Genomic DNA, 15,438 nt, shown 5'->3' with positions numbered 1-15,438 from the left:
TAGGTCTTATTTTCGGGGAAACGGTAGTAATCCAGGCTACAGCCGAAGGAGCATATTACATGTGTGAAGGACTTAGTGACTATTATCTAAAATCCTACCAAGGACATGTAAGATGAATTTTTATACAAGGCACAAAGAGATGAATAAACTCGGCCACGTTAAATTAAGAACATCTGTATCAAAATACAGGACTAAGAGACAGGAAGAAAAACAGCCAGGAGACGACAGCTGCAGCCCTTGTGACAGACACTGTGACACAACCATGCGAGAACGACAAACAGCCCTTCACAGGAAGGGCTAACGACACAAGCATTTCACAAGCAGTGGCTGGGCATGCCCAGTGTGTGTTACCGAAAAGATGCTTCGTCTCGCTGTTGATCAAGGAACCGTGATGGAAAGTGCCATGAAATAGCATTTCACACTCAGCAACACTGCAGAAGGTGGCTGCGTTGGTGGGGACATGGGACGAGAGGACAGTGGTCCCAGCACCGAGGACACGATGTGGCAGACCTGGTGACGCTGCTCGTGGGTTTCTCTCCAAGCCTGCGTCGTATCCACACTCGTGCGCAGGAGAAATTTCAGAGGGAGCTTGTGAGGGGAGGGGGCGGGCTGCAGACGAGAGTAAACGGTGTCTCCACAGGAAACACATGAATAAGTGGTGCCACACGCCGAGCACCGGTGAACCCCGGCACACGACACGACACTTGAGTGAACACCAGCCGGCGCAGAATAACAATAATAACGGCTTCCATTTATGTTCTCAGGGCGTCTCCTGTTAACGCATTTACTACAACTGCTGGAAGAAGTACAGACCTGGCCCTGTGGGGAACAGCAGGCCCTGGCTTGTGGACCACAGAGAAACTGAGGCAGAATGTGGAGGCAGGCAGGCCAGGAGAGGCCTCCAGGGTCCAGGGTGGACCTGCACCCCCCCTCAGTGCGTCCGGTCCCAGCCCCTCCCTCAGGGACAATGTCCCCCCAGCCGTTGATGCTGCACGGGGGTGAGGAGCCCTCCATCTGGCTCAGGGCACATTTCCCTGAAGCCCAGGGCCAGGCTGAGGTGGCGATGCCCTGCTCTGCTGGGACTGAGTCATCTGCTGTCTGGACACCCCCTGGGACCACCAGGGCCTGGGAGGGCTCTGCACCCTGTGGCTCACCCCACCTCACCTCTTCAAGGTGTCCTTGGCTCACAGCTGACTAACATTAGCACAAAAGGTGCCCGTCCCTCAGCACTCCAGGGCTCCGCCTGGCTGACTCCACGCCCTACCTGGCAGCTGGTCTCCCTGGGCCACACCCAGGCTCACTTTCTCTGACGAGAGCCGCCTTTCACACCTCCTGTCTTCACATGTGCCGCCCCTGCCTGGAAGGCTGGCCTTCGTCACCTTTCAAGACTGAGCAGAGGTGCTGGGAGAAGACGGGACGTGTCCTCCGCCCCGCGGCATGGAAGCCCTTCCCACAGGTCCCGGGACTGCGTGTGCATTTTCTCCCTCCTCCCGAGACTGGGAGCATCCGAGGGTCTCTGAAGTCGCAGAGCCAGCGGAGGGCACGGCACAGAGACGGTGGCACAGGACACGGATCCAGGGGCAGCCCAGCAAGTAGGGGAGATAACATGAGCCCAAATTGGGATTAACAAATACATTGTTTTGTCTACAAAAAAAGACCAAACCTATATAAAACTATAGGCAAAATGGTGGTGAAAGACACAGGAGAATAAGCGCAAAACACCAAGAGAGAAGAGTAGGTCATCAGGTTGCAGTAGTGCTTCCATTCTTAACGCAAAACAGGAGCCCTCAGGAAAGATCATTAAAATCATACCCATTAAGTAAATGCTGGGAGCTGAGATTTTGGAATTGTTTTTTTCTTGTCTCCTTTGTTTGCTTGTCAGTATTTTCAAATGTTCCATAATAAGCATGCATTACTTCTGTAATAGCAAGAAAACAATACAAGCTTTTTAAAATAAACTAAATGAAGTTACTATTGTGTGAACACAGCCGACCATGTTGTCGGTCGGCATCCCCTTTGGAGCCTGCTCTTCACGTCACAGGACACACACTGGCACCATTGCCAACAGCAGCTCGTTAACTCCACACCTGTGCCCGCAGACAACACATTCCGTTTGGTGGTCTTGTAAATATAAAGCTGGCGAGTGATGGTAAACGTCAGCAGATTATTTAAAAACATCTCACTACAGAGATTGTTTTATTTAGTCTCCTGGTCATCTCCAGTCTCTGCCTGTTTTCTTAACTATCCCTAACGAGTTTAAATTTCCTCTTTCTTTTTTAATCTGTCATGTTCTCCCCATGAATTACATACTTGTTTCAAGCCCCACCTTGTTGTACGAGGGCTGCACAGATTGACATGGGTGTGCATGACACCAACACACGATCAATTAGGTAGTGTGCCCAGTACGCAGCCTTTTAAAATTGAAAACACCAGCAACTTCATGTGCTTCACCCCAGTAGAAAACATCTGGTTGATACTGAAACAAGATCTGGAAATTTATTCAGATTTGACCCCCATTCAGCTTCTTCCTAGGTGGAATTTTATTATCCAGAACAGAGTCTGACCTGATCTAACACTGAGATTGATGTATGTTCTATGTGAAATCTTGCACATTTTGGCTACCTGTAAGAGCTACCCCTTCCTTCTTTCTTCCTCCTGCCCCCAAATGTAGGTGATTCTGACATGCTTTCGTCCCATTAGAAAACCTTTGATACCTACCTAATTATTTAATCTCTATTTATGCTCTCCACTTACAGTATTACCAAATATATTAAAACATTTTTAAATCTTTTAAATGCTTATTATAAAACACAAGCATATATGTACACAATATAATAAAGGAAGGAAAAGACTCATATTTCTCCAATGAAAACTAAGATTCCCAATAAAACTTCTCCTAAAAAGAATCTGTATGTCCAGAGGAGAGATCCAAGATGGAGGAGTCGATACACGCTGTGCTCGCCTCATCCTGTGAGCGCGTCAAAATTACAACTAAATTACAGAGCAGTCAACCTGGAGAACCATCTGAAGTCTGGCTGAACAGAGGTTTTATTACTAAGGACATAAAGAATCCACAACAAGACTGGTCGGAGGGGCAGAGATGCAGAACAGGCGTGTGGTGGATGAGAATCAGGTGAGATATCTCAGCTGCAGCGATTCCCCCCGGAGGAGTGAGGGACCCCAGCCCCACACCAGGCTCCCCAGCCCAGAGCACTGGTGCCGGGAAGAGGAGCCCCCGCAACATCTGACTAAAAAAAACAGTGGGGACTCCGACCATCCAGGTGGGATGGAAGGCGGCGGGAAACCCAGGCGTCCTCTTAAACGACCCGCGCACAGACTCTCGCTCGCAGGCACTCACCTTGGGCTCCAGCGGAGGGACGGTGACTCAGGGGGTGTCAGAGGCATGGGGGGGGCAGACTGCGGTGTGTGGCTTCTGGCGAGGGCTGGAGGACAGTCACCAGTTTCCCTGTGTGGGCTCCTCACACCGCCGTGCAGAAAGCAGGCGGGCGCCATCTTTCCTCTGTGGAGCCCGCCCCCTTCGGCCACATCTGAATCTGATTGGCCCGGTGAGCCCCGCGGCTCCATCCTGCTGACTCACTGGGATCCCGCCACATCCAACTCCACACCTGGTGAGGCTTTATCAATGGCAGCTTACTGGAGCCTACAGAGGGCAGCAGGGGGCTCTACTTTAGTCTGCCCTGGGAAGCAGAGATTCTTATTTTTCTATATGGGAGGCCTCCGTTTCTGGGTGAATAGTTTGGGCTTTTCCTTTTAAGATTTTTATTAAAAAATATAGAATCTGTATTTCCAAAAATTCTTATATGATTTAGAACACCCTTTTCTTAAATAAAATGTGTTAAGATAAAGTTGTGCTACTTGATTGTGTCCTGAATTGCTACATCTTTGTATGTCCTCTTTTATCACATAGTTTTAACTATTTAACCTGAGTCCAAAAGAATGATCTCGTTTATGAGGCTCGTTGCGCCTCAAGCAAAACCCCACATGGAAATTTCATGTGTTTTGGTTGCCTGTCCCAGTGACTTTCAAACCGCGTGTGTCAGTGCAGAGGGAGCTCTCCACCGTGTACACGCTGGGAGCCCTGTGTTGGGGAAAAGTCTTCGGAGTTCTGTGGAGTTCATGTGACAATTACTGTCTTCGTGCTGTGCCATCGAGGCACGAGAATGTACTGTACACACAAGTATTCCATCCAAATGACTGAACCCACAGTTTACATTGAAAAGCCAGAATACAGAAAATTCTTAATGCATCTCATGCTCATCAGAGACACTGAAACTTGTGCAAGTGTGAAGTTGGACTTAGCAAATCCTCCAAATGAAGCATCCTTACCTAAGGAACCTCCATTATAACAACACGGGGCCCACCCGACAGCTGAAATCACCAGCCGCTGGCTGTGACTGCGGGAGGGATAAGTGTTCACTGAGTTCCTCTCTGCAGAGTCACGTGTCAGCTCCATCTTTGTATATGTTTCTCACTTGCCCTGCTGACATGTCCCTGCCTCAAAGGTGGACTGCCATGCCCCTGTGTAAGCAGGTTGTTGCAATCGTTTTGAGTTGTGCATTACACAACACCGCTGGCACCTTCTCCTAACCCTACAGGTTGGCAACTCCCAACACTCTTAATTTCAGAACTGCACGCAATGGAGCTCCATGCCCAGGATGCACAGAGACAGAAGCCAAGTCAGTGAAGCCCCGCTCACTAAGCCCTGATACATGGAAGTCCTACCACGGCGAGCACGGCGGGCAAATCATGAGGGCCCATCATTTTCATGAGACTATTTTCTAGACAAAGGGAAATCTATCTGCTGATTGATGTGCTGAAGTGGTGCCTGTTTGTACCTGCCTTTGGCAAGAACATAACTGTGAATTTTACATGGTTGGTTTAACGTGCACAGAGGCCAACGTGCATTTGCTACAACTTCGTACATGTGCCATTCCCTTTAACTGAAATAAACAAGCTGCTAGAGTCTTTATCAAGTCCTAGGCAACAACTGCCTGTGACATTTTCACTTTTAAAATTTCTCTTGACTACTGAACAAATGGGGTCAAATCATAGGCAGAGAGGCTTAAAGTCAACACTAAATTGATAGCTTTCATAAGTTAAGGAGAGTCACTAAATTTTTAACTTTTTTATTTAATTACAGAGGTAATGTTTATAGAGATAATAAAACTACAGTAAGAAAAGAGAGCAATTCACTTATAATGTCTTTACCCAGATACAACTTCTACTAACATTTTAAGTGTATAGCCTTTCACCAAAATACACACCACACACAAACACACAGACACAGTTGCAATGGAGCCATAGTGTTTCGTAATCTGCTTTTTGGTCATAATGTATCATGAACATTTTCTACATCTATAAACATGCATCAACTGTTGTGAACTTCACCCTGGGATGTGACCATAGGTGATTAGTGTTAGGACATACCAATGGGTCAGAAGAAGAGACTGGAGGCCAAGGAGGAGATCCAGGTGTACAGGTGATAGACAACACACAGCATCTCGATTCAGGGGGAAAGGAAAGCTGTGTAAGAAAAGGTGACGGTGCTAGAATAATTAACTGATCATATGGGGGAAATGTTAGAATCCTACATCACAGCATATGCAGAAATAAATTCCGGATGCATGAAAGATATACAGGTAAAATTAGGAGACATGTAACATCAGAATAAAATTTTCCAAAATACAGACTTCATGTTGAAATGGGGAAGAACTTTTTAAAGTAAGACAAAAATCATAAAAGACTTAAAGGAAAAAAGAAAAACATGTAAGTGCTGATATATCAAGGACACCACAAAGTTGGAGAATAACAATAGATTGGGGAAAATACGTCTAATGCGTATTACAAATAATTAACAGCCAGACACAAGAAAAGCTACAGCCAGTTAGTCAGATGAAGACACTCAGGGAAACATGAGTAAGCAGTTCCCGTGGAAGAAACTGAAAGTGCTGACGTACACGTTAAAAGAGGCTCAAACTCACCAAAAGTCACAGCGTCGCACACAGAATAACTACTGAGATGCCATTATCTTTCACCACTCAAGTTTCTCTTTAAAAGTACTTTAAAATGATCACATTCAGCGTTGGCAACAATATCAGGCTTGGCGGTTGCACTCTGAGACATCGCTGGTTATCGTTACAATCTTTCTGAATGATAATCTTCCAAATGAAGGTAAAAACTCAGACGCTCTCTGGCATGAGAAATTCTACTGTTGAGAAAACAGCATACAACAATAAAAGCAACAATACTGAGGCAACATGTATCAGGGTGCTTTGTGTAGCATTGCTGTAGTCGGAGAAGTAGAAGGAAACAACTGCATGTTTATCAATAGAAGAATAATTAAAGTAGGTCCAGAAAATGGGACATCGTTCATCTATTAAAAGAGTTAGATGATAAAACTATAGAGTGATGTGCATAAAATGAGAAGTGATGATATAGATGATAGATAGATAAGTAGGTTGATAGGTGCTGGATGGATGGATGGATGGATGGATGGATGGATGGATAGATAGACAGAAGATTTGTGCAAGTCTGGACAATAAAATACAAATATGTAAGGAAGGTTTTAAGGGAGAATTTTCTGCATATACCTCTTGTACCTAGTGTATTACTTTTGTAATAAAAACCCTCAATAATGTAAAAACCTTATACGATGATTTACGACCATGATATTTAAAAACTTTTTTTTTCACTTCAGTGATGAACAGCTTACTATGTGTTTAGTCAGCAAATGCTGTTAAGCGGCTACTAGGAGCCAGGTACAGTTATAAGCATAACTGATATATAAGCATAACAAAGATCTCCAATCTCACCTGGCTTACAGTCTAGTAGCGAGACAAACAAGGAATAAAAATCATAGCAAAAAAGCAAAGTATAGAAAATGCTAGAAGATGATGTGCTGTGTGGGGAGGGGAGTGAAGAGAGAGGCCCAGGAGTGCTGCAGAGTCAAGTCAGACCTGATGGAAAAGATGCAACCTGAAAAAAGACATGAGGAAGAGAAGGGGATCACCAAGCAGGTGTCAAGTCCGGGAACCTTCCAGGCAGAGGGCACAGCACGTGCAAAGGCCCTGGGCACTTGAGAGACTGCAAGGAGACTGAGTAGGAGTAGAGTGGGAGATGAGGTGACAAAAGGTGAGGCCAAGGAGGGGACGGAAGGGGGAGGGGCCAGGAGGGTCAGATGGAGGCAGGTTGGATGGCTGAGAGCCTCACAGGTCACTTTAGCATATTGGACCTTTTCTCTGAGCAAGGCTGGGAGCATGGTAGGGTTTAGAGCAGAGAAATGACAAGGATGATGTAGGTGCTGACCTGGCTGTTGTGTCCAGAAGTTCTGTACAGCAGGTCAGTACCGCGGGTCAGTACTAAGGCTCAGTACCACAGGTCTGTACCGTGGGTCAGTACTGTGGCTCAGTACCGCAGGTCTGTACTGCAGGTCAGTACTGTGGCTCAGTACCGCAGATCTGTACTGCAGGTCAGTACTGTGGCTCAGTACCACCGGTCTGTACTGCAGGTCAGTACTGTGGCTCAGTACCACAAGTCAGTACCGTGGGTCAGTACTATGGCTCAGTACCGTGGGTCAGTACTGTGGTTCAGTACCATGACTCAGTACCGTGGGTCAGTACTGTGGCTCAGTACCGCGAGTCAGTACCACGGGTCAGGACAGTGGCTGTAGTAGACAGTCTCATCTCCCCAAATTCTCACATGGTCGTTCCTCTGTGTGTGTGTGTCCCAATCTCCTCTTAGAAGGACACCAGTTAGAGTAGTTCATGGTCCTCCCTAATGACCTCATTTTACTTTACTCACCTCTGTAAAGATGCCCTCTCCAAACACAGCCACACTCTGAGGTCCTGGGGGTTAGAGCCTCAACATATGAATTTCTGGAGGATACAATTCAGCCCATAACACTGCTGAGTTATAACAGAGTGTTTTCAAGTAGTTTGCTATTGATGTTTAATGGTTAATATTGAAAAGGGTAATGTTTATTTGCTTACTGAGTAGAGTTGCATCCTTATAAACAGAGGCTAAAGGCCAAAAGTTACTCATACAGTGTCAGCGATCTCATTTTCTACATGTACATATCATACATCATCCACTCAGGTTCTTAGGTACTTCACTGCCAAATTTTACCACTGGACACAATGTTCAAACAAACATCCTGTGGACTCGGCCCTGATCACTTCTTTAGGGTGAATTCCTAAAGTGCACCCAAGGCTGTATTCATGTAAAGCCCGTGACTAGGCTGCCAAATTGCCGTCCAGGACGGGGCTCCCACCTTCCACACCCACCATGAGTATACAGGGCCATGTCTCCCACAATCTCCTGTTAGCAGTGGGCACTGATACTCTTTTTGATCTCTGCCAATCTGATTGGAAAAATTTTTTTCTGGGCCGGCCCAGTGGTTCAGGCAGTTGGAGCTCTGTGCTCCTAACTCCGAAGGCTGCTGGTTCAATTCTCACATGGGCCAGTAGGCTCTCAACCACAAGGCTGCCGGTTCAATTCCTCGAGTCCCGCAAGAGATGGTGGGCTGTGCCCCCTGCAACTAGCAACGGCAACTGGACCTGGAGCTGAGCTGCACCCTCCACAACTAAGACTGAAAGGACAACAACTTGAAATTGAAAAGCACCCTCCACAACTAAGATTGAAAGGACAACAACTTGACTTGGAATAAAAGTCCTGGAAATACACACTGTTCCCCAATAAAGTCCTGTTCCCCTTCCCCAATAAAATCTTTAAAAAATAAAAATTTTCTAATTGTATAAAGGGGGTGTGTATATGTTTCTGTGTATGTGTGTGTGAATATTGGCTTATCGTGCAAATGAATTAATCAACAAGAAAGCAAACTAACACAACGAAAAAAGTTACCCACATCTCCAGCAATGAATAGGTAATAGTTGGAGGATGGATGGATGGATGGATGGATGGATGGATGGATGGATGGATGGATGGATGGATGGTAGAAAACCTAGCAAAGCTGAAGCCAAAAGCATCCTACAAAATAACTGGTGTGTGATCTTCAAAGGTGGAAAGTCATCAACCAAACACAGACTGACCCCTTGCTCCCATGAGCAAATAAACAAAGACTGTGGGAAAGTTGTACCCAGGAGAAGAGAAAAGGGAAATTCCAAGTGAAGAGCTAAGCAGCTGACCTTGAGAGCAAGCGCTTCAAATCAATGCAGGGGAACAAGGGCCCAGAAAATGCATCTGGTGAAAACGGGGGTTCTGCATATTAGCTGTAGTGTTGTAATACTGGAAGAAATTAAGAATATGATTTTAAAAATATTCAATGTAAGAAAAAAGCAACTAGAGACTGGAAGGGGAGTTGTAGAAGAACGAAAATATAATTATAGAACATAAAATCATTAGAAGTTATAGTTACAGCAAACAATTTGGCTAGGACATGAAAAATGTTTTACATTGTCAGTATAATGCATATGCTATTTGTTGATTTTGAACTCTTACAATAGTTTTGTCAAGGCAGAGAAAACTTCATCATTTTTACAGAACAGTATGTAAACTCTCATAGTTTTGATAATGTGATTAGGAAAGAGAAGATGATAAAAGTGGCAAAGCTAAACCCCCTACCAAGGTCTGGAAGGTGGTCATCACAAAGCAAAAGAGCTGGAAGCAGCAGACCTGTTGATTGGGAATCGGGAGCACTCGCCAAGGAGGCCTGATTTCTGACGTCCACACCCAAGCTCTGAGTTGCTCACCAGGAGCCCAGGAAACGGTGTGCTCTGTGGGGTAAGCAGAGAAAGATAAAGCTCATCAGAAATGGACAAGGATTCCAAGTTCAAGAAAAATAAATGATAGGACCCATGAAAGGGGATAGAGTGGGGGGTGGGAAAGCCAATAAAATTACCCACGGTCTGGAAGGGAGCCTGGGTCTTAGTATAAACCCAGGGTGACAACCTAAGTCAGCCCTGTCCTGCTGGGACCCCAAGACATTCCCTGCGCTCAAACCCATTCTCAGAGGAACTTGTGACAGAGGGCACCACACGTACCTTTTGTGTGTGGGGTGGGGTTGGGTGGGGGTGGGGACACTGCACAGAAGGTGAGCATATTCTACTACTGTCGTGACTTATTAGTGAGAGAGCGGAGAGGACTGCCTCAGAGAAGTCAATTAACACTAACTTTTCTGGACCTGCTTTTCACTGATGACACTAGGGAGAGGAGAGGATGGCAGAAGAAAGAATGAAATTATCACTAAAATTACTCATGTATCTCATTCTAGGACTCAGTTTCAACTGCACGTCTGATGTCCCTCTCTGCAGCCATTCTACCTGAGTGCTGCCTTCCCTCTCCTCTGCAGAACACCCTGGAGGCAGATGCAAGAAAGGGGACCCCACAATCCGGACTTAACTCAAGACTATGAGCACAATCTAAGATAGGATAGGAAAGGACCGGAAATCTGCCCAGTTGCAAGTTCTTGACCGCCGTGAATGAGGTCTGAGCAATGACAACAAGAGAAAAGACATGTCAATGAGCCAAGAAACCACTCAAGGAATTAGAAAAAATAATCTAGTAGATTATACGCAGAGTAAATAGACTAAAAGAAGTAATAAAGGATCACCAAAGTCAAAAGTTAGTTCTTGGCAAAGACTGATAAAGTGTTAAACCATCGCCAAGGCTGATTGAGGGAGGAATAAAAGGAGAGAAATCATAAATAACCAATGATACAAAAAATGCCAGGGGTGGGGAGCCTGGGGACACACATCACTAGAGCTTCAGTAAATGTGTAGATAATATTATAAAACACTTATGTCAACACAGTTGAACATATAAACAAACATTTTAAAACTATAAAGCAATACATGTATGACAAAATGACACAGGAAGAAATAGAAAGTCTGAATAATTATACAACTATTATACAACCATTTAATAACTCATAATTTAACATTTATACACCATAAAAAACAGGCACACATGGTTTCGTTAATGTCCCACCAAACATTTAAGAATAAAAGAATCAATCTCACACAAATCCCTACAGGGAATATCAAGAGGGAATACTTTCACTCATTCTATGAGGTCAGCACAGCATTAATTCTGAAAACTGGAAAAAGAATTTGCAAGAAAGGCGACTCATGGGCTGATGTCACTCATGAACATGGATGCAAAAACTCCAAAACAAAATATTATCAAACTGAATTCAGCAACATGTAAGTGGGAAAAATATGCCATGACGATGTTGGTTTATCCAGAAATCTATGTTTGGCTTTACATTTGCAAATCAACTAATAGAATTCATATTAATAGGAAAAAAAGGAGAAAAAAAATAGTATAATCCATTCAATAGCAATAGAAAGCACATTTGGTAAAGTTCAGCGTTTGTTGTAGGAACAGAAGATAATTTCCTTAATCAGAGTAAGAGCATCTATGAAACACACACAGCAAACATCATTCTTAGTGGTGAAATGTAGAAAACCTCCCCACTGCCCTTAGAAATGATACATGGGTGCTTGGTACCATCATTGTTTGACATTGTACTGAAGGTCCTAGCCACTGCAATAAAGCAAGAAAAACAAAAGGAGTGTGTAAGAATGGAAAAGAAAATACCACTGCCATCCGTCACAGATGATATGAAGGTATATGGAAAAGAATTGATAGATAAATTATTCAAGTTAATAAGTGATTTTAGTTGTTAGATACTCTCCTGGTATTTCCACATATCATCAAGAAAAATAAAATAAATTCTTTTTTGTTTTTTTAAGAAAATGAATTTTTAAGGGTAGTATTGATAATAGCATCAGAAAAAAAAACACATTAAGTAGAATAAACCTGATGAAAGATGTACAAGCTCTCCACACAGAAAATTACAAAATAATAGAGATGTTAAAGAAGACTTTTATAAATAAGGGGTATCCCATTCTAATGTTTAGATTAGAAGACTAAATGTTACAAAGACATCATTTCTCCCCAAATGTACCTACAGAGTCAATGGGATCCTCATCAAAAAACCAATAGGCTTTTTGTGGAGATCTACTTCCTAATTCCAAAATTTACATAATATTGTAAAGTTCCAAGGATTCTCAAGATACCCTTAAAGAACGAGGGAGAATTTGTTCTACTGAATACCAACACTTTCTATAAAGCTATAATAATTAAGACTAGTAATTAAAGCTAAGATAGACAGATACACTAATCAAACAGAAAAGGGAGTCCAGACAGACCCAGATATATTTATGACAAAGGTGGCACTGCAAAAGTTCAAAAAGGACTTTTTTCCCCCAGTAAATACTACACTGGTATATGTGTTTGAGAAAACGTAAATTGTGATACCCTACCTTCATACAATTCACAAAAAGCCATACCAGGGAGACTGTAGATCTAAATAAAAAACGTAACGTAATAAAATTTCTAGGGCAGTTCCGGTGACTCAGGAGGTTAGAACTCCATGCTCCTAACACCAAAGGCTGCCGGTTCGATTCCCACATGGGCCAGTGGGCTCTCAACCACAAGGTTGCCGGTTCAACTCCTCGAGTCCGGCAAGGGATGGTGGGCTCCGTACCCTGCAACTAAGATTGAACACAGCACCTTGAGCTGAGCTGCCGCTGAGCTCCCAGATGGCTCAGTTGGTTGGAGCGCGTCCTCTCAACCACAAGGTTGCCCGTTCAACTCCCACAAGGGATGATGGGCTGTGCCCCCTGCAACTAGCAACGGCAACTGGACCTGGAGCTGAACTCCACAACTAAGATCGAAAGGACAACAACTTGACTTGGAAAAAAGGCCTGGAAGTACACACTGCTCCTCAATAAAGTCCTGTTCCCCTTCCCCAATTTAAAAAAAAAAAAAAAAAAAAAAAAAACTCTAAAAAAAAAAGGTCTGGGAAGATACTACTAAAAAAAAATTTCTAGGAGCAACATTAAATAATATCTTCAAGAGCCTGGATGAACAAAAATTTATTTAAAATGGCATTAAAAAGGATCAATAATAAATATGACTATATAAAAATTAAGAACTTCTGTTCTTCGAAGGACACCATTAAGAGTCCATAGACGGGGAGAAGACAGATAACTGATAAAGAGCTCAAATCCAGCCTCGCCCTCTCTCTTTGGACGAAAATGTAAAGGAAGAATCATAGATTTCTTTACAAAGAGAAGTAGCATCAGGGATCTTCTTTAAAACACTCATTATATAATTAAGAAAACTGAAAGCAAAAGAGTTTGGGACTGAGGTCCTTGTATTCTCAGCCTAGTGCTTTTTCTCCAATACCAGGCAAGATAAAAACAGAGAATGCAGGCGCAAACAAAAGAGTCCTAAGGTAACCTGAAAACCTCAATGATGAAAACACTCAAGAAACTGAAATTCAAAGGGGATTTCCTCATTCTGATAGAAGGGATCTAAGACCTGCAGCTAACATCATAGCAACTGGGAAAGACTGGACGCTTTCCCAGGCGCAGACAAGGGTGTCTGTTCTCACCACTTCTGTTCAACATTGCGCTGTAAGCCGTAGGCAGAGGAATATGGTAGGAAAAAAGAAATAAAAGGCATCCCAATTTGAAAGGAAGAAGTGAAACTATCTCTATTTCCAGATGACATAATCTTGTAAAAAAAAAAAAAAAAAAGCGAAGGACTCCACTAATTCAGCAAGTTTGCTGGGATCAATGTAAAAATCAATGGCTTGTTTCTATTCACTAGCAATGGACATTCTGAAAATGGAATTAGAAAAACACTTCCATTTATAATAGTATCAAAAAGAATAAAATGTTCAGAAATAAATAGTAGAAGTACCAGATTTATACACTGAAAACTACAGAACACTGATGAAAGAAATTAAAGAACTAAATAAATGGAAAGACATGCCATGTTTGTGTTTCAGAAGGCTCAGCGTGAGAGTATCAGTACTTCTCCAATCAATCCACAAATTCCATGCAGTCTCCATCAAAGTCCCAGCCGGCTTCTTTGCAGAATTTGACAAGCTAATCCTAAAATCCATATGGAAATGCAAGAGACCCAGAACAGCCAAACACAATCTTGAAAAAAGAACAAATTTGAATGATTCACATTTGCTGACTTGAAAATTTACTACAAAGCTACAGCATTCAAAACAAAGTGGCACCGGCATAAGGACAGACATGTACCCCAGGGAAACAGAATTGAGAACCCCGAAATTGGTTTTCTGGATCAACTGATTTCAACAAGAGAGCCAAGACAACTCGCTGCAGAAAGAACTGCCTTTCCAGCAAATGACAACTGGGTATCCACATGCAAAAGAATGAAGTTGGACCCCTGCCTCACACCATAAACAAACATTAACTCAAAATGGATCAAAAACATATGGAATCTCTGACCATGGAGTAGACAATGATTTGTTAGATATGACACCAAAAGCACAGGCAACAAAGGGAAACAAATGGATAAATTGGACTGCTTCAAAATTAAAAACTTTTTTTGCTGCAAAGTACGCTATCAAGAAAACGAAGATTAGCCCACAGAATGGAGCAAATATTTGCATATTATAGATCTCACAAGGAAATTGTATCCAGCATATATTAAAAATACTTTCATGTCAATATTAAAAAGACAAATAACCCAATTTGTAAAAATGGGCACAGGTTGTGATAGATGTCGAAAGAAGATACACAAACCAACCACATAAAAAGAGTCGACCTCATTAGCCATTGGGGCAATGCCAATCAAAATCACACTGAGATACCACCTCACACCTCCCAAAATGGCTAGAACCAAAAAGACAACTGTGGGTTGGCATGGTGGAGAAATTGGAACCTTCATTCAGCACTGGTGGGAAGGTGACATGGTGTGACCAGATGGAGAGAGCAGTCTGGCAGTTCTTCGAAAGATTAAACATAGTAGTTACCTAGGATCCAGCAATTCCACTTTTAGGTAGAGACCCAAGAGAAATGAAACCATACGTCCGCACACAATCTAGCACATGGATGTCCATAGCAACATAATTCCTGGCAGCTAGAAAGTGGAAACAACCCCAGAGTCCAACAGGGAATGAAAGGTAGGAATACTATGTACCAATAAAAAAGGAATGAAGTACTGATACAACCTACAACATGGATGAACCTTGAAAACATGCATGTGCTCAGTGACAGAAGCCAGTCACAAAAGACCACCTATTAGATGATTCAATTTATATATGAGTACAATGTCCAGACAGGCAGTTTCGTCACAGGGAGCAATCCCTAACGGGAGGGTGACCACTAGTGGTAGAGGGTTTCTTTCTGGGAAGAGAAGCTGTTCTAAGATTGAATATGGTGACAGTTGCACAGCTTTGTCAATATACTAAGAACCACTGAATCCCACACTTTAAGGGAATCATGGTATGCCAATTATATCTCAATAAAGCTATTATTTAAAAAAGAAAAAGAAAAAAAGGCAAGTTGAAGTTTCCAAACTACAGATATACATTAGGAAAGTGAGTAATATGTTTTTCAAATTTATAATGAA

This window comes from Rhinolophus ferrumequinum, assembly GCF_004115265.2.
Source record: "Rhinolophus ferrumequinum isolate MPI-CBG mRhiFer1 chromosome 3 unlocalized genomic scaffold, mRhiFer1_v1.p scaffold_36_arrow_ctg1_4, whole genome shotgun sequence".
In the NCBI taxonomy this organism is placed as follows: Eukaryota; Metazoa; Chordata; class Mammalia; order Chiroptera; family Rhinolophidae; genus Rhinolophus; species Rhinolophus ferrumequinum.
The sequence above is the reverse complement of the archived record's forward strand: the minus strand, read 5'-3'. Positions refer to the sequence as shown.